This window comes from Myotis myotis, unplaced genomic scaffold (genome assembly GCF_014108235.1).
Source record: "Myotis myotis isolate mMyoMyo1 unplaced genomic scaffold, mMyoMyo1.p scaffold_m19_p_2, whole genome shotgun sequence".
Lineage (NCBI taxonomy): Eukaryota > Metazoa > Chordata > Mammalia > Chiroptera > Vespertilionidae > Myotis > Myotis myotis.
The window spans coordinates 56,232,115-56,250,900 of NW_023416324.1; the positions used below are offsets into that span (position 1 = coordinate 56,232,115).

At 37.7% G+C, this 18,786-nt stretch overlaps 1 protein-coding gene, 3 non-coding genes and 1 pseudogene across 10 annotated transcripts in view; 3 read left to right on the top strand and 2 right to left on the bottom strand.

Annotated features, from left to right (window-relative positions):
• Window positions 1-18,786, top strand: part of DNAJB4 (DnaJ heat shock protein family (Hsp40) member B4) — a 49,127-nt gene that overhangs the window by 14,596 nt on the left and 15,745 nt on the right. The gene's annotated exons all lie outside the window — the stretch shown is intronic.
• On the top strand, window positions 1,081-1,212 carry LOC118677989. Its single transcript, XR_004974684.1, has one exon. It is a non-coding gene; the product is annotated as a small nucleolar RNA SNORA21 (small nucleolar RNA).
• Window positions 9,538-9,644, bottom strand: LOC118677888. The gene has a single exon (XR_004974607.1). It is a non-coding gene; the product is annotated as a U6 spliceosomal RNA (small nuclear RNA).
• Window positions 10,794-11,792, bottom strand: LOC118676270 (annotated as a pseudogene).
• LOC118677978 lies at window positions 18,432-18,559 on the top strand. Its single transcript, XR_004974675.1, has one exon. It is a non-coding gene; the product is annotated as a small nucleolar RNA SNORA25 (small nucleolar RNA).

Genomic DNA, 18,786 nt, shown 5'->3' on the forward strand with positions numbered 1-18,786 from the left:
AAGAGGGAGAGAGAGATACAAGTATCAATGATGAGAGAGAATCATTGATTGGCTGCCTGCTGCCCCACACTGGGGATTGAGCCTGCAACCTGGGCATGTACCTTGACTGGAATCAAACCCAGGACCCTTCAATCTGCAGGCTGACGCCCTATCCACCGAGCCAAACCAGCTAGGGCACTCATTTATTTTTTTGAAATAGATTATTAGACTATTTGCAAATGAAATCTTTAACTGACGATGGATGATATGAGATAAAAAACTCCCTTGGCACAGTTTTGTTGTTTTTTAGTGGAACTTTTCTTCTCTGTCCTGACATTTCCATATCTCTATTTATAGCCGCGATCTCCTTGTAATTTGACTTCTGATTCTGTTTTTTCTTTTATGTTGCTTCATATTAACCGATATTCTCATTTCATTTTTTATTTATTTTTATTTTTATTATTTTTTTAAAATATATTTTATTGATTTTTCACAGAGAGGAAGGGAGAGAGATAGAGAGTTAGAAACATCGATGAGAGAGAAACATCCGATCAGCTGCCTCCTGCACATCTCCCACTGGGGATGTGCCCGCAACCCAGGTACATGCCCTTGACCGGAATCGAACCTGGGACCTTTCAGTCCGCAGGCCGACGCTCTATCCACTGAGCCAAACCGGTTTCAGCCTCATTTCATTTTTTAAAAATAATGTATTTGCAAGGATTTGAGAAGGAAAGAAGGAATTAAAATTTTTAGAAGAAGCATCTGAAATAATTATTTTTCTTTGCATTATCATAATCATTGTTTAAAACAGGTCATCTAACTGTAGTACCTAATGATACAAATACTAATATTTTTAGGTAGAATGGTAGTTTGTGTTCTAAGTTTAAAAACATATGTAGTCTAAAATAAATTTCTTTTATCCAGGACAGATACTACTTTAAGTTTAACAATTTTGCTCCTTAACTATTTACAGGATTGGGCAAAAATAGGTTTACAGTTGTGAGTACACGAAGCACAACTTATTGTATTATTATTTATTAATTATTGTATTATTTTCCAGCTAGCTCTAACCAACTGAGCTACTTGGCCAAGGCAGTTAAGAGTCTTTAAATGCCGTTGGGCCTTTTGCTGATGACCCACTGAGCCGTCAAAAAAGGGCAAAGAAAAAACACTGCTTTTGTGTGAAGCGGCAGCGTGTTGTGTTGCTTTGCTTCAATCAAGGTAAAAAAAAAAAGTCTTTAAATGCAAAAAGAAATAAAATAAAATAAAAAACCTTTAAATGCTAAACTCCTTAAGGGCAGGACTATCTTATCTACTTTTGAAATTAACATAATACCTGACATCGAGTAGGTGTTTATTAATTAATCATTATCCAGTTCAGTAAAAATGTTGGGCATTGTTCTAGGTGCTAGATATACAGCAGTGAACAAAATAGACAATATCCTTACCTTCATGGAGCTTATTCTAGTGTGTGAATGTTGAATGAAACCATGAATCACTGTGCAAAGGCTCCATATTTGTTTTCAGGTAGTTATTTGCATCAGCCTAAAAAAAGAATAATCTGTAATTTACTAACACGTTAAGTGCCCTGTCAGTCACCGGTGACTGACACTATACTTTCTGTCCAGAAAGGCTTGGCACTTAACATATTAAGCAATGGGTTGATAAGGTGGAATGGGAGAAGCTTAGTAATTAGATTGTTTATTTATTAAACATTTCCTAGTGTGAGTATGTAAAATTATTTGAAATCACATAATTGCTAGTCATTGTCTTCCTGATTATCACTCAGTTCTTGTGTTCTGTTTGTAGCCTTGAGTAAAGGCCTCAGTTACTGGCCGGAGATCTTAATCTCAAATCAGATACCTCTGAGTGTAAGTCTCTGACTGTACTGGCCCCAAACTTCATACACATCAAAGTTCTAGTTCTTTGTTTATTGTCTGTTCTTCACATCAGAGTGTGAACTCACAGAGCACCTATCTATTTTAATCACTACTGTATACCAGGTGCATAAAATAACATTCCACATAGTAGATGTTAGTAAATATTAATCCTTGGCCACTCAAAATGCACATTTCTCCCTACTCATGGCTACAGCCTACATTTAGTCTTGATTCAGACTATTAAAAAAATTAAAATCTTCAACTCTAGTATTCTCTTAAGAAGAGCTATTATCACTTTAGCTTATCCTATATAATAAAAGGCTAATATTCAAATTGTCCCCCCGGGAGTTTGACTGACTGGGAGTTCGACCACTCACTATGAAGTGCACTGACCACCAGGGGGCGGTGCGGAATGAAGGAAGGCCCCGGCTGGCAGCCGGAAGGCCCCGATTGGCCCTGATCACTGGCCAAGCCTAGGGACCCTATCCATCCACGAATTTTGTGTACCAGGCCTCTAGTTTACTAATATACTCCATCTGTTCTTCTAGCCTTTTGACACTCTCCCCATCCGCTTTTTTTAAATCCTCACCCGAGGATATTTTTCCATTGATTTTTTTAGAGAGAGGGGAAGACAGAAATATTGATGTGTGAGAAACACATTGATTGGTTGCCTCCTGCATGAGCCCTGACCAGGGCCCAGGCCAGGTAGGAGCCTGTAACCCGAGGTGTGTGTCCTTGACTGGAACTGAATCTGGGACCCTTCGGTCTGCAGGCTGACACTATCCACTAAGCTAAACTGGCCAGGTCATTTCCCTTTTCTTTCAATCTCTGTTACTTCCTGGCCTAATTTTGCCATTCACTTCAAGAATTCTCATTTCCCATTCTCCTTTGTCTTTTAGTTGTATCCACTCTTTAAATCCACTACTCTCTTTTTATTTTTTTATCAACTGAGATTGTTTATATGACTTAAGAGCTCCCCCTGCCCCTCCATCCCCATTTTTTTATTTTTTATTTTTATTTTTTGCTACAAACTCATTCGTGCCTGCTGGTAAAAGCCAGTACTAGTTGTGAATGGCTGCAGGGCCAAGGGGTAGCAGGTGTGGCATGCTTTTTTTTTTTTTTTAATCCACTATTATTAAATCACTTGAAATAGACTTTGGAGTTAGATGAGCTTCAATTCACCATTTGCTACATAAGTTCAAGTTATTTAACTTTTCCAAGGTTTACTTTTTGTTTTTTTAGTCTCAGTTTGTTCTTTGGTACCCTAAGCATTGTAATAAAAATTAAATGACAGTATTGTAAGCAGATACTATTGCCTGTATGTAATGAAAATTCTTATGAAATAACCTAAAAATCCAGATCCAGAGTGGCTCTAGGACTGGTTGATTTAGCAGCTCAATATATGAGGTTTTTTTTGTTCGTTTGTTTGTATTTTTTTTTAATCTATCCTCTGCCATCCTTAGTATGTGGTTTAGTGCCCCTCATGATTGCATAATGGTTGCCACAGTTCCCGGTGTTATGCAGTCATGATTGTAAAGTGGAAGAAGAAAGTTTCTTCTCTCTCTTCTACCCTCTTCCTCTGGATACCAATTGGACTCAGCTAATCCCACAGGCTTACTCTAGCAAGTATCGTATTTGGTTTTGAATAATTAAGATTTATCTGGGGCCCCACTTACCTGGTAATAGTTATTACTACTACATTTGTGACCCTTAGAATTCTGTTCTTGGGCTTTTTTTTTTTTTTTTTTTTTTTTTTTTTAGTATAATCTTTTGTCTCATGGTTTTAAAAATCATCTTTACTCCAAATTTTTTATCTTCCCTCTGGACTGCTTTATGTAAACCAGACTCATGTAGTCAATTGCCTCTTAGACATTACCATTTGTAAGTTTAATAGGCATCTTCCACTTAATATGTTCAATGTTAAACTCAATTTCCCCCTCCAGCTCGTCTGTCTTCCCATTTTAGTAAATAACAAATTTGTTCTTTCAGTTTGCTGAAGCTGAAGAACCTTGGAGTCATTATTGATTTCTCTCATATCCCACATCTGATTCATCAGGAAGTCCTATTGATTTGACTTTTAAAAATAAATAAAATGGCTACATCATGGTCCAAACCACCTGAAATATTGCAATGCATTCTCTTTAGTCTTTATCATTCTTTCCCACTCCATTCTTAACACAGAAGCCAGTGATTTTGGCATCCTGCATAAAATTTCAGTGGCTTCTTATTTTCCCCTATAGAAGTCTGTCTTCAGTAGTTTACAAGACTCCACACCATTTAGCCATGTATTATTTTTCTGACTGCCTTCTAATTTTTTCACCACTCCCACTTCATCATTCTGACATAGCAGCACCTCAAAGATGCCTAGCATTTTTTAATATTTACCTCTACCTGGTATATTCTACTCCTACTTACATACATAGCTTTCCTCCTTTCCTCTTTCAGGTCACGGTGCAAATGTCATTTCTCAACCTTTTAAACCCATTTCTGGCCACCCCATCTAAAATTTTAATTCTCTAATTTCCTATCTTTACTTTCCTTAGCTCCTACCACCATCTAATATTCTATATAATATTTTTTAAATTGTTTTTAATTATTTAAAAAATAAAATTTTATCTTCCCCATTAGAATGTCAAGGCATGGATTTTTTATTTATATTGTATCCTCAGTACCTAGAAAGGTGTCTTGGCATATGAAGGTTCTTTTAAAAAAATATTTAAAAGGAAGGGAGAGGGTGAGAGAGAGAGAAACATCAATGATGAGAGAAAATCATTGATCAGCTGCTTTCTGCATGCCCTACACTGGGGATCAAACCCTACACCTGAACATGTGCTCTGACTGGGAATCGAACCAGTGACCTCTTGTTGCATGGGTCGACACTCAACCACTGAGCTACATAGGCTGGGTTCATCATCAGTTTTTGATTGATGTGCCCCTTAAATGCTGACCATCTGAAAGTTCTCTTAGATTCTTTCAAAAATTATCCATCCCATGTTGTCTTTGACTCTTTCAAAAATTATCCCTCTTTTGCACTTTAAAATACTACCTGTGTTACAATCTTTTCTAAATCTTTATCTCCAGCTAAGACTTTTTTCCTAAATCCCAGTTTAGAATATCCAATTCTTTCCTAGACACCTTTATTCACATTCAATTTAATTGAATATTGTTGTTGGTTTTCAATTTGGGAATCAAAAATTAAATAAACCTTGCCCTGTTTGATCTTACATTATTATAGGGGAGTTAGAGAAACAAGTTATTACAACACAGGTAGTAATTAGGAATATAGTTCAAGCAATGAATTTTACCAAGTATGGAAGTAGCAGAGATGAAGGGGTGATTAATAGGATTATAGGCATGTTCTAACACAGCCGTGGGCAAACTACGGCCCGCGGGTCAGATCCAGCCCGTTTGGAATGAATAAAACTATTGAAAAAAAAAGACCGTACCCTTTTATGTAATGATGTTTACTTTGAATTTATATTAGTTCACACAAACACTCCATCCATGCTTTTGTTCCGGCCCTCCGGTCCAGTTTAAGAACCCATTGTGGCCCTCGAGTCAAAAAGTTTGCCCACCCCTGTTCTAACAGAACTTACCTTTCTCTTCAAATGTATTCTTATATTCTGCTAGAGGCCAAATGCGCGAAATTGGTACACTCAGGGGGGGGGGGCGGGGGGGGTGTTCCCTCAGCCCAGCCTGCGCCCTCTTGCAGTCCGGGAGCCCTTGGGGGATGTCTGACTGATGGCTCCAATGGGGAGCGGGCCTAAGCCGTCAGTCAGGCATCCTTAGCGCTGTTGCAGAGGTGGGAGAGGCTCCCGCCACTGCCTCTGTGCTTGCCAGGTGTAAGCCTGGCTTCTGGCTGAGCAGCGCTCCCCCTATGGGAGCACACTGATCACCAGGGGGCAGCTTCTGCATTGAGCGTCTGCCCCCTGGTGGTCAGTGCACGTCATAGCAACCGGTCATTCTGCCGTTTGGTTGATTTGCATATTAGCCTTTTATTATATAGGATACTTTCATTAGTAGTTCAACTGTGCACATCTTTTTTAAAAAAATATATTTTTATTGATTTCAGAGAGGAAGAAAGAGGGAGAGAGAGATAGAAACATCCATGATGAGAGAGAATCACAGATTGGCTGCCTCCTGCAAGTCCCCCATTGGGGATTGAGCCCACAACCCGGACACGTGCCCTTGACTGGAATTGAACCTGGGACCTTTCAGTTCGCAGGCCCACAATATAGCCCAGGGGTCCTCAAACTTTTTAAACAGGGGGCCAGTTCACTGTCCCTCAGACCGTTGGAGGGCCGGACTATAGTTTAAAAAAAAACTATGAACAAATTCCTATGCACACTGCACATATCTTATTTTGAAGTAAAAAAACAACGGGAACAAACACAATATTTGTATTTGCATGTGGCCTGCGGGCCGTAGCTTGAGGTCCCCTGATCTAGCCACTGAGCCAAACCAGCTAGGGCAAACTGTGCACATCTTTATTCAATCTGGAAACCAGGGCCATCTAAAACTTTTCCAAATTTCCACATACATTTAGTTGGCAAATTGTACATATTCTATCTCTTGATAACTTTAGCCATTTGTCTTTTTATTTCATAGTCATTTTATTTAGGTCCTCATAATTACTCATGTCATTGAATTATTTTCACGCATTAAAAGTTAACTGAACAGCAATATATTATAGATAAGGCCTCGTACTAGAAAATAAGATTTAGAGAAAACCCAAAACAGGATCTCTCAGGGAGGTTACAATCTCTCAGTGTGCAAGGCATAAGCAAACAGATAGTTATGTAGTTGTGACAGAATAGAGATACTGGGAAAAATATGGGAACTCAAGGTCAGGGGAACCTAACCCAAGCTGGAGGTAAGATTTGGCCAACTAGAGGCTGAGTCTCAAAGCAGTAGTAAACTAAGTGTGGAGTAGGGAAGAAAGTTATACACACACACCATTCACTTTATATATACTAAAGAAATACTATTTTAAAGACATTACTTTGGGTGCCTGTGTACTTATTAATTTGCTTTTGCTTAAAAATAATTTTTAAGCATCATAATTGATTTAGAAGGTTATCCATAGTAGTACATCATTATACAGTTGATCCTTCATTATTTACCAATTCTGTACTTTCGAATTTGTCCACTAACCCCAAAATCTAATTGTAACTCTGAAATCAAGCAGTTGGGGTGCTTTGCAGGTTGTTGTTTTTTTTTCAGACATGAGCATGGACAAAATAAATTTGAGTCCTATGTTCCTAGCTGGGTCCAACAAGGCAGTGCTTGCTTAGCTTTATTATTTCAGTTATCATATTGTAAACAAGTTTTTGTAGACTATTAAGTATACTTTTACATTTTTTTGCATTTTTGTGCTCTTGGTGATTTCACTGTTTAAAGAAATGTTTTGGTGTAGTGCTGAAATGCTGTCTAAATTGTGTTCCTAAGCATAGGAAGCCTGTGATGTGCCTTATGGAGAGAATACATGTTTTAAGTAAGCTTTATTCAGGCATGAGTTATAGTGCTGTTGGTCTTGAGTTCAATGTTATAGTAACTACTAAGGTACCGTTAAGCAGAAACACACATAAAACAAGGTTATCTATTGATGAGTTGACTTAACTCTGCATTTCCCTTAGGGAAAATGATTCAGTATTCACTAATTCAACATCCACAGCAACTTTATGGCAAATAATGAGAATCGAGTACTTTCAGGGTACATTTGATTTTGGGAAACAGCCAAAGTCATTTATGGCCAGGAGTGGTGAGTCAAGCTGGACAATATAGAGGTATGATTATTAAAGTCTTCCTCAACCTTTTAAAACACATGCCCCCTCCCCTTTGATAAACATCTTACTTTGCTACCCTAAAGATTCTAATATATTTTCCTTAGTAGACACAGTCAGGTTGAGAATTAGTCGGCAAGTTTTACTTTACCATCAGCCAGGCTAATGTTTTATAGTGAAAGCTGAGTGTTTATAGTAAAAAATTTTAGTTTTTTAAAAGCTTGCTAGATATAATAAAATTTTATTGTGTTTAGTGTTTTTTAGTCTGCCCTCTTACTCCAGTCAAGAATAATTTTTAAAAAGCAGGGGTTGGCAAACATTTTCTGTTAAGGGCCAGACAGTAAATTGTTAGGTTTTGTGGGCCATACAGTCTTTGCTACTACTATCCAACTCCGCCACTATATGGCAAAAGCAGCAATAGACAGTAGTTATTATTTTATATATTTACTAGAGGCCCAATGCATGAAATTCATGCAATGGTCTTGGCCCCGGCCCCTGCCTGCCGTTGCCACCTCTGCCACAGCCCCCTCCTGCTGCTGCCACAGCCCCCACCCGCCTGTGCCTCTGCCCCCACCCACTGCGGCTTTGTCCAGAAGGAAGGACTTCTGGAAGGACGTCCAGTCTAATTATCATACTATGCTTTTATTATTATAGATATTATTAACTCCTAAGGGCAGGGATCATGCCTTATACTGATGAGTTCTTCAGGGCACATAACATAGTAGGGTCTCAATAACTGTTGCCTTGACTTGCTGATTTAATCTAGATTAATAAAAAGGCTATATTTTAAAATATTAAAAACTCAAACAATTGGAACCCATCTATTTAAAATTGAATGATTGTAGAAATACTATTTTCCTCTTACTTATAAATGTCCTTCTTTAAGCAAGTACAGTAGTTGGTGCTCATTGTATTTGGAATTAGGTCTCCTAATTTTAGAGTTATAAATAGTTGGAGAGTTAAACAAACTTGTTCAATAATTAGTTTATTGATTGGCTAAGAGCTTAACAGTTCTGTGAAACAGCAGCCTATTCCTCTCTTTCCTGCTCACCTCTGTAATACAGACATTTTTTTTTTCTGTTACTATTTGTCTTACTATGAGGGGCTGTTGGTTTCACTTTGGCCATAGACTAATGCTAATCCCTTTCTCTGGTCAGCCAATTAAGTTTTCCAAGTGATTCTCATGGCTGCTTGTGAGAGGAGAAACTTTGGAAAAGAACAAAGTGAAAATTACATAAATTTCTAATTTCCTAGTGTGTGTTTGTGTTTTTTACTTTTAATATTGTGAAACTATGTATGGAGTGAGTTCGTGTAAGAACCAGTCCCACAATTTCCCTCTAAATGTAAAATATTATTTCAAAAATTCCTCACAAGTATCTTTTTCTTGTAGACGAAAAGTGGAATACTATTTTACTTTATTTTTCAACTTTATTGAGATACTAGAGGCCTAGTGCATGAATTTGTGCATGGATAGGATCCCTAGGCCTGGATGGCGATCAGGGCCAATCAGGGCCTTCCAGCTGCTGGCCTTTCTTTCCCGGCTGCCAACCGCTGCTGGGGCCTTCCTTCATTCCACACTGCTCCCTGGTGGTCAGCACACGTCATAGTGAGCAATCGAATTCCCTGTTGAACTCCCGAGGGGACACTTTGCATATTAGCCTTTTATATATATAGATATTGACTTGTAAAATTACAAGATACAGATGATGTATCATACAATTGTACACTGGAAACCTATATAATTTATTAACCAATGTCACCCCAATGAATTTAATTTAAAAATTATAAGATATTTAAAGTGTACATTGTGATAATTTGATATATGTATATACTGTGAAAGGATTCCACCCCTCTAGTTAACTAACACATTCACTACCTCATATATTTATCTTTTTTAAAATATAGAATGCTTCACTAATTTTCATGTCATCTTTGGGCTGGGGCCATGCTAATCTTCTCCATGTCACTCCAATTATAGTAAATGGATGGCTGAAGTGAGTTCTGTAATACTATTTTATAAGTAAAAATAAACGTTTCTTTAGAGTTCATCTGTTAGGATTTCCCCCCCCCTAAATGTGCATGTGAGAGACAGATATGTGTGATATACTTCAGTTCATAGGTTGAAGTTTCTGAAAAATTGGATTTCAGCACTAATGATAAGAAGGAACCTCTTCATCTATCTATACTGGCTAATACAGTAGCCACTAGCTACATGAAGCTGTTAAGTACCTGACATGTGGCTCTCTGAATGGAGATATAATGTGAAGTGTAAAAATCACACTGGCTTCTGAAGACTTAGTATAAAAACAAGAATGTAAAGTAGCTTCCTGATAATTTTTTTATTGATTACATGTTGCAATGATAATATCCTGGGTTAAATAAAATACATTATTAAAATTAATTTCACAGTTCTTTTTACTTTTATTAAAATGTGGATTCTAGAAATGTTTAAGTTATATATATGTTTTGCATTTGTAGCTTTATATTTCTGTTGGACAACACTGCTCTACATTCTGTGATCTTTCAACATAAAGTGTATAATCAAATATCAATTTACAAGATCCATTTAAAATGACCTAGGCCCTGGCTGGTGTGGGGCTCAGTTGATTGAGTGTCATCCTATGCACCAAAAAGGTTGCCATTCGATTCCTGGTCAGGGCAAATATCAGGTTTTGGGTTCAGTCCTGGTTGGTTTGTGTGTGGGTGGCAACCAGTCGATGTTTCTCTCTCACACTGATGTTTCTCTTCATCTCTGTCTAAAATAAAAAAAAAACATACTTTAAAAAAGGAGATGATAAAAGAAAATGACCTAGAAATTCTATAATTTCTTTTGGCTCTTATTAAATATGGAAAAGTACTGTAGCGAATGCTTTATTTTAACCAATTCCAAAATGCTAGGAAAGTATGAGATTAGTTCACTGTACATTCACTAACATCCTGGTAAGCTTTCTAGTGACTTCTTGTAAAAGAGGGTAAAGAAGAAGGGCAGGTTGTTACAGTGCTACTTTATTAGGATACATTTTATTTTTTATTTGTTTCAAGTCTCCAGTTCTTTTATTTATTCACTGTAATTCCAAGATTTTAGTAGTATTGATAAAATCCAAGGCCGTCTTATTTTTGAAGTGTGATATCAGTGAGCACTCACCATTCCTTAACGATCAAGTCTGTTTACGACTTCCCCAACCGTAGCAATGAAGTTTTCATTTTCTTGGGGATTAGCTAAAATAATACTGTGCAGTCTGTTCATATATGAGTCATTGGTGTCCAGTGTAGGTGTCTCTCCACTTCCAGATAAGGGCATGCTGGCAAAGCTGCTGGTTAACACCTGCTGCAGGATCTCCAGGTGCTGTTGTAAGACAGTGTTGGCAGCTTCGCTCCTGGATCACATTCACTTCCAGCTTCTCCACTGCTGTGCACACGCTCTCCAAGTGCTTCTGCAGGGCTCCATTCCTTCTTCAAGCTCCATGTTGCATTTGTGAAGCTCTGCCTCCCGAGCTTTGCTGTGGCTCAGGAATTCCTCTGTAAATATAGGGATGTCAAAAACAGACCTTTTCTTCTGTTTGTTTTTCATGATCATGAGTGGCCTGTCTGGCTGCATTTTGCCTTTGAGATTTGCCTTTCTGGTCCTGGTTTTCCTATTGAAAACCTTGTAGGCCTCAGTCTTCTGATACTGCTCCAGTTCCCTTCATACAACGCTCCTTATCTCTATTGGCTTCATCAAAGTAGCGCTGTTTTTCTTAACATTCATTGCCTAACATTCTTGTGATTTCTGGAAATGGGACTTCTGGTCTCTTTGATCAAAGCTGTTCTCGACGCTTATTCATGACCGGAACATACCCTGTAAGGGGGGATTTGGGTGTATTGCTGTCTCAAAGAGGTGTCTTCCTCTTTCTTCCTTTGGACCACCCTTCTCGTTTACATCTTTGCTCTGTTCACTGCTTTCTGCAGTGTCTGAAGGCTCATTCTGAAGCAACTGACCTTGGGAGAGATCATCCACAAATTCTGGATTGTTGGTAGATGATGTGGCTCCACTACCATATGGAATCTCTGGGTGGGTTAGCCGTATTGTAGCCAGATCACTACTCTCCTTGGAGCCATCCTCCTCTGCATAAAGAGGAGGCAGGGTGGAACTAGTCATCCAAGTTTCCATCTCTCTGCCAATAGGGTTAGTCAGGGGCCTGGAGCTAAAGAAAGTCCCCTGCACAGAGGACAGTTCTCTGAGCCTCTCTGAATCGCTTTCACTCCTCTCCGGCGTCTCACAGCTTGAGAAAAATTCCTCCGCAGCACTTTATTATTATGTCCTTTCTTCCCGTTTACCTTATCGTCATAAACACCTTCCCATAGGCAACGTCTATTAACACAATAACACAAAGTTGTTTCGGTGAGGAGAAAAATGAAATATCGGGATACATTTTAATATCACCACAGAATAAACGAATTCAACACTCCCAAAAAGGAAATGATTTTTTTTTAAACATAAAATATTGCCAGTTCCGGTGTGGCTCAGTGGTTGAGCGTGGACCCATGAACCAAGAGGTCCAGTTGGATTCCCCGTTGGGGCACATGCCCTAGTTGCCCGGTCGATCCCCAGTAGGGGGGGGGCAAGAGGCAGCCGAGCAATGATGATGTTTCTATCTCTCCCTCTTCCTTCCTCTCTCTGAAATAAGTAAAAACATATTTTTAAAAATAAAATATTTCTGATACCTGGATATTTCCAGTAACTCCAATAATTTTTATAAATGTATTAAAGCAATTTTAATTTTTTAAAAGGCATGTACTTTTACATTTTTTAAAATTTCATTTTAAATCTTTTTTGTAAAGACTATTAAACCAATAAAATTAAATGTGTATATTTCATTACAGTGCTTTGTGCAGGAGAGTATAAAATCAAGCAATGACAGTATCAAATCTTGAACACTGGGAATTATTAATATAACTGTAGTGATAAATTACTGGGAAATTTAGATGTTATAGACAATTAGTGCAAAGATAATTAAAACTGATAAAGCCCTTCTTCCTATCAGTCTTTTTAGGTTAGTTTGACATCTTTTATTGGTGCTCTTGAAAGTTTACAAATATTGATGAAACATTGTTAAGAACCCTTTACTGAGAACCAAAAAGTAATTTCATTAGCTTCAAAATAAATTGGTATTTAAGAAATGAAGCTAGCTTTTAAAATTCATTTCAAAGACCTAATGAATTAGTCCTTTTGGAAAAACATGAAAGAGCAGTCATTAAGTAAAAAAATGACGTTCAAAACTTCCAACAATTTGACCATAACTTTTTTTTTGTTTTTTGTCAGCTTTCTAAGGAGAGCCTATCTAAGTTCTGTGCTTTAATCTGACCAATCTTTTTGCTCTATCAAATAGATTTTATACTTTTTTGCCTTTGGACTTTGTGTTCTTGGTCCAAATTGCAGATCCCCCAAACCCCATAACCTTGCTCTCTTTCTTTCTAAGTTCTATCAATCTTTCAAGATCATTGAGCATCCTTATAACCAGTATTTTGAACACTGCATCTGGTAGATTGCTTGTCTCCTTTTTGTTTAGTTCCTTTTTTGAAATTTTCTTCTGTTTTTTTGTTTTGATTTGTTTTCATTTGGGACTCCCTGTGTTTGTTTCTACGTACTAGGTAGAGCTACTTGCTACTTGTCTCAGTCTTGGTAGAGTAGCCTTAATGTGTTGGGTGTCCTGTGGGGCCAGTGGAGCTTTCTCCCTGTCACCTAAGCAGGTGCTCCAGGTGTGCCACCGTGTTGCTTGTGCCTGCCCCCTCTTGTTGTAGTTGAGTCTTTTTTAAAAAATATATTTTATTATTGATTTTTTTTACAGAGAAGAAGGGAGAGGGATAGAGAGTTAGAAACATCAATCAGCTGCCTCCTGCACAACTCCTACTGGGTATGTGCTGGCAACCAAGGTACATGCCCTTCACTGGAATCGAACCTGGGACCCTTCACTCCACAGGCTTACGCTCTATCCACTGAGCCAAACTGGTTAGGGCTGTAGTTGAGTCTTGAAAGCTGTTAGCACGTCAATGTGAGGTATTGATTCTCAGGCTGATTGGTTCTGAGGACTGGCCGTGACTACAGTGGAGGAACTGTTGTGCAGGGACTGATCCTATGGAGCAGGCGTCGCTTTAGCAGGGCTCTGATGCCTGCCACATCTGCCCTTTAAATATGTTGTTTGTGGACGTGGTTGGACGTGGTGATCTGGTGAGGTCCTCCATGTCACTCAGTCACAATCTGGTTTTCACAGCCAAAAGTTATGGGGACTTCTCTTCCTGGCACTGGAGCCCTGAGCTGGGGAGCCTGGGGTGGTGCCAGGATGTCTCATTCCTCAGGGAGGACCTCTGCAGCTGAGATATCCCTTGTGGGTTTTAACCACCACACCAGCCCATTCTGAGTCTTCGCCCCTTCCTACCAGTCTTAATGTGGTTTCTTCAGTATATCCCTTGTTATAGGGACTTCAGGCTAGACTTCAAACAGTTCTCAATGATGGTTATCCTGCAGTTTAGTTGGAATTTTGATGTGGTCATGGGAGGAGGTGAGTAAAGTGTTACCTACTCATCATCAAGACCAGAAGCCTTTTTCCATTTATTTTTAAAAATTTAATTTTTAAGTAGATTAATTTTTTTAGAGCAGTTTCCGGTTCACTGCAAATTGAGTGGAAGATTTAGAGATTCCCCATGTACCTCCTGCCTCCACACATGGTTAGCCCCTTCACCCCCTTACCAACACCTCCCACTAGATGGAACATTTGTTTACAATTGATGAACTTACATTGATACATCATCACTCAGAGTTCATAATTTACATTAGGGTTTATACTTGGTGTTGAACATTCTATGGATTTGGGCAAATGTAAAATGACATGAGCCCACCATTTCAGTATTAGGTAGAGTAGTTTGCCCTAAAAATCCCTCTGTTCCTCACCTATTTATTCTCTGCCCACTCACCGCTGGCAACCACTGTCTCCATAGTTTCACCTTTTCCAGAATGTATATTTTTTAGACTGGCTTCTTTCACTTATTTAGCAATATGCATTTAGATTTCTTCCATGTCTTTTCATGGCTTGAAAACTTGTTCTTTTTAGTGCTGAACAATATTCCATTGTCTGGATGTACTACAGTTTATCTATTCACCTACTGAAGGACATCTTGATTGCTTCCAAGTTTTGGCAATTATGAATAAAGCTGTTATAAACATTCATATGCATGTTTTTGTGTGGATGTAAGTTTTCAACTCCTTTGATAAGTAACAAGGAGTGTCATTGTTGGATAGTACGATAAGTCTATGTTTATTTTTTAATTTAAATTTTTTTTTGTTAATCTTCACCTGAGGACATTTTCCCATTGATTTTTAGAGAGATTGGAAGGGAGGGAAGAAACAGAAAGAGAAACATTGATGTGAGAGAGACATAGATTGGTTGCCTCCTGTACCCACCCTGATCAGGATGAAGCCTGCAACTAAGATATGTGCCCTCGACCGGAATCGAACCTGAGACCCTTCAGTCCGAGGGCCAGTGCTCTATCCACTGAGCCAAACCAGCGAGGGTGGTCTATGTTTGTTTTTGTAAGAAAACACCAAACTGTCTTCCAAAGTGGTTATACCATTTTGCATTCCCACCAGAAATGAATGAGAAATCCTATTCCTATTCCTATGCCAGCATTTGGTATTACCAATGTTCTAGATTTTCGCCATTTTAATAGATATGTAGGGATATCTCATTTTAATATTCATCTTCCTGATGACATGACATGGAGAATCATTTTATTTTATTATTTTAAAAATATATTTTTATTGATTTCAGAGAGGAAGGGAGAGGGAGAGAGAGAGAGAGAGAGAGAGAAACACCAATGATAAGAGAGAATCATTGATCGACTGCCTCCTACATGCCCCACACAGGGATCAAGCCCACAACCTAGGCATATGCCCTGACCAGGAATTGAACTGTGACCTCCTGGCTCATAGGTCTATGCTCAACCACTGAGACACCGAGCTGGGCTGGAGAGTCATTTTATATACTTATTTGCCATCTGTATATCTTCTTTGGTGAGATGTCTGTTAAGATATTTGGCCCATGTTTTAATTGACTTGTTTTTTAATTGTTGAGTTCTAAGAGTTCTTTATATATTTTGGATAACAGTTTTTTATTGGATGACTTCTGAATTATTTTCTCCATCTGTGGCTTGTTTTTTCATTCTATTGAAGTGTCTTTCTCAGCAGAAAATTTTAATTTTAATGAAGTCCAGCTTATCAGTTCTTTCATGAAGTATGCCTTTGGTATTATATTTAAAAAGTAATTGTCACCCCTGGCTGAGTGGCTCAGTTGGTTGGAGCATCAACCTATACACCAAAAGTTGTGGGTTCAATCCCTGGTCTGTACCCGTAGGGGAGGCACCCGATAGATGTTTTCTCACATGGATGTCTTTCTCTCTCTGTCTCTCTCTCCCTTCCTCTCTCTAAAATTAATAAACATCAACAAACATATCCTTGGGTGAAGATTAAAAAAAAGTCATTGCAGCCCTGGCTGGTGTTCTCAATGGTTAGAGCGTTGGCTTGTGCACCAAATGGTCGCAGGTTTGATTACCAGTCAAGGGCACATATGTACCTGGGTTACAGGTTTGAACCCTGCTACCTGTCAGGACACATGTGGAAGACAACCAATCAATGTGTCTCACATAGATGTTTCTCTCTCTCTCTTTCTCCTCCTCCTACTCCCTCCCTCCCTTCTTTACATGCGCTCTCTAAAAAAAAAAAAATCAATGGAAAAAATATCCTTGGGTGAAGATTAATACACGAAAAAAGTCATTGCTAAACCCAAAAGGTCATTTAGATTTTTCCTATGTTCTAGAAGTTTTATAATTATGCATTTTATTTTTAGGTCTGTAGATCCATTTTGAGTTAATTTCTGTGAAGGGTATAATTTAAAGTCTGTGTCTAGATTTATTTCTTTGCAAGTGGATGTCCAGTTGTTCCAGTGCTATTTAGCCTTTGCTCCTTTGTCAAAGATCAGTTGACTATACTGGTAATTATGGGTCTATTTTTGGATTCCCTATTCTCTTCCATTGATCTATTTGCCTATTCTTTCACCAATACCACACTGTTTTGATTACTGTATTTGAAACACAAAGCACTTTAAATACAATGAATGCACTTGAAATACAAATGAATATATTTTCAATACAGTGAATACTACCTATGTGAAGTTTTAATGATGAAATTTGAATAGAGTCAAGATGGGTAAGTAGCAAATATTAACTGGAATATTTGGAAAGAGCCATTAATTCTTAGTTGGACAGGTTTTTTTTTTGTGTGTGTATGTGTATGCGTGTAAAAGGATATTTTGTGCCCTAACTGGTTTGGCTCAGTGGATAGAGCGTTGTTGGCCTGCGGACTCAAGGGTCCCAGGTTCGATTCCGGTCAAGGGTATGTACCTTGGTTGTGGGCACATACCCAGTAGGGAATGTGCAGGAGGCAGCTGATCGATGTTTCTAACTCTCTATCCCTCTCCCTTCCTCTCTGTAAAAAATCAATAAAATATATATATATATTTTTTAAATATATTTTATTGATTTTTTACAGAGAGGAAGGGAGAGGGATAGAGAGTTAGAAACATCGATGAGAGAGAAACATCGATCAGCTGCCTCCTGCACATCCCCTACTGGGAATGTGTCCGCAACCCAGGTACATGCCCCTGACCAGAATCGAACCTGGGACCCTTCAGTCCGCAGGCCGATGCTCTCTATCCACTGAGCCAAACTGGTTCCGGCAATAAAAAATATTTTTTAAAAAAGGATATTTTGCTATACATATTGTATAGTAATATTTTTTCTAAAATTTTTGTTTCATATGATGAAATCATTGTCATCATAGTTGATAACACTTCCATAGTCCTCACTATGTGCCAGTCACATGTAAGTGCATCATACATTTCTCTCATTTAATTCTCACAACAACCCTATGAAGTTAGTATTCATACTAATTTCATTTGAGAGATAAGGAACCTGAAGCACAGAGAAGTGAAATCCAAGGCCACACAGCTAGTAGTGGTATTGCCAGGATTCTAACACAGATTGTCTGGCTCCGAAGTCTGTGCTTTTAACGACACTATCAATATTCCCTGGTGCCATCTTAGCAAGTTTTACAACTACTGTTACATACTTATATTTGAGATTATATTCAATATCTAAAGTACTATTAACAAGGAATAAAAGAACCTCAGTTTTCTCATTCTTGATAAGAAGTAGCAGGGAATGGAAGTCATAATTTTTAAAAACCAATCACTGAGAAATTTCAGGACTAAATTTACTCATTTAAGAATTAATTATTGACAGAAAAGTTTTCAATAGGAACATAGGTAAAATATTAGAAGTCATTTGTCTTTGAGTATTTAAGTATGATGATCTGAATTTTAATAGTGATCTTTTTTCTGAAGCTCTAGAAGGCATGTTGCCTTTCACTATACTAATTTATTATAAACTGAGAAATGATTTGTGAGTTGGAGAAAGAAAACATTTTTATTGTATATGAATAAAGCCAAAGTAGAAGGTTAAGATAGCATTAGTTGAATGACTAGTAATATACTTTCAGTTTTTTGTGATTAAAATGATCTTTAGCTCTCATCTAAATATATTTAATATTTACTTTTTTCTTATTTTATATTTAGTATTTGAACTATGATTATAAAATAAAAATCTCATAGTTTTATAAAAATAATTTTTCTATATTTATTAAAGAGCATAATAAGCCAAATAAGGAAGTTTTGTAAAGTTATAAAAAACAAAATATAGTGGGTCATTTCAAAGAGAGCTTATGGGACTAAAACCAGGAGCTCTTAACGCTGTGACCTAAAATTGAAGTTCTCCATAGGATGTAATAGACACTCAATAGTGTCTATTTTGTCCTGAAGAGATATATGATAAAAAACAAAACAAAACAAAACAAAACAAAACAAAACAAAAAAACAAAAACAAAATATAGTATCATTAAATTTTTACGTAATCCTGGCCCATGCATGGCTCTCTTAAATAGAGTGACACTTTCCCCCTAAATATATTATTAAGCACAAAAAGTTTGTTGCTATTAACTTTTGTAAACAAAGTAATAAACAAACTTAAGATTTCTGATTTGGTTTAAAAAAATGAAA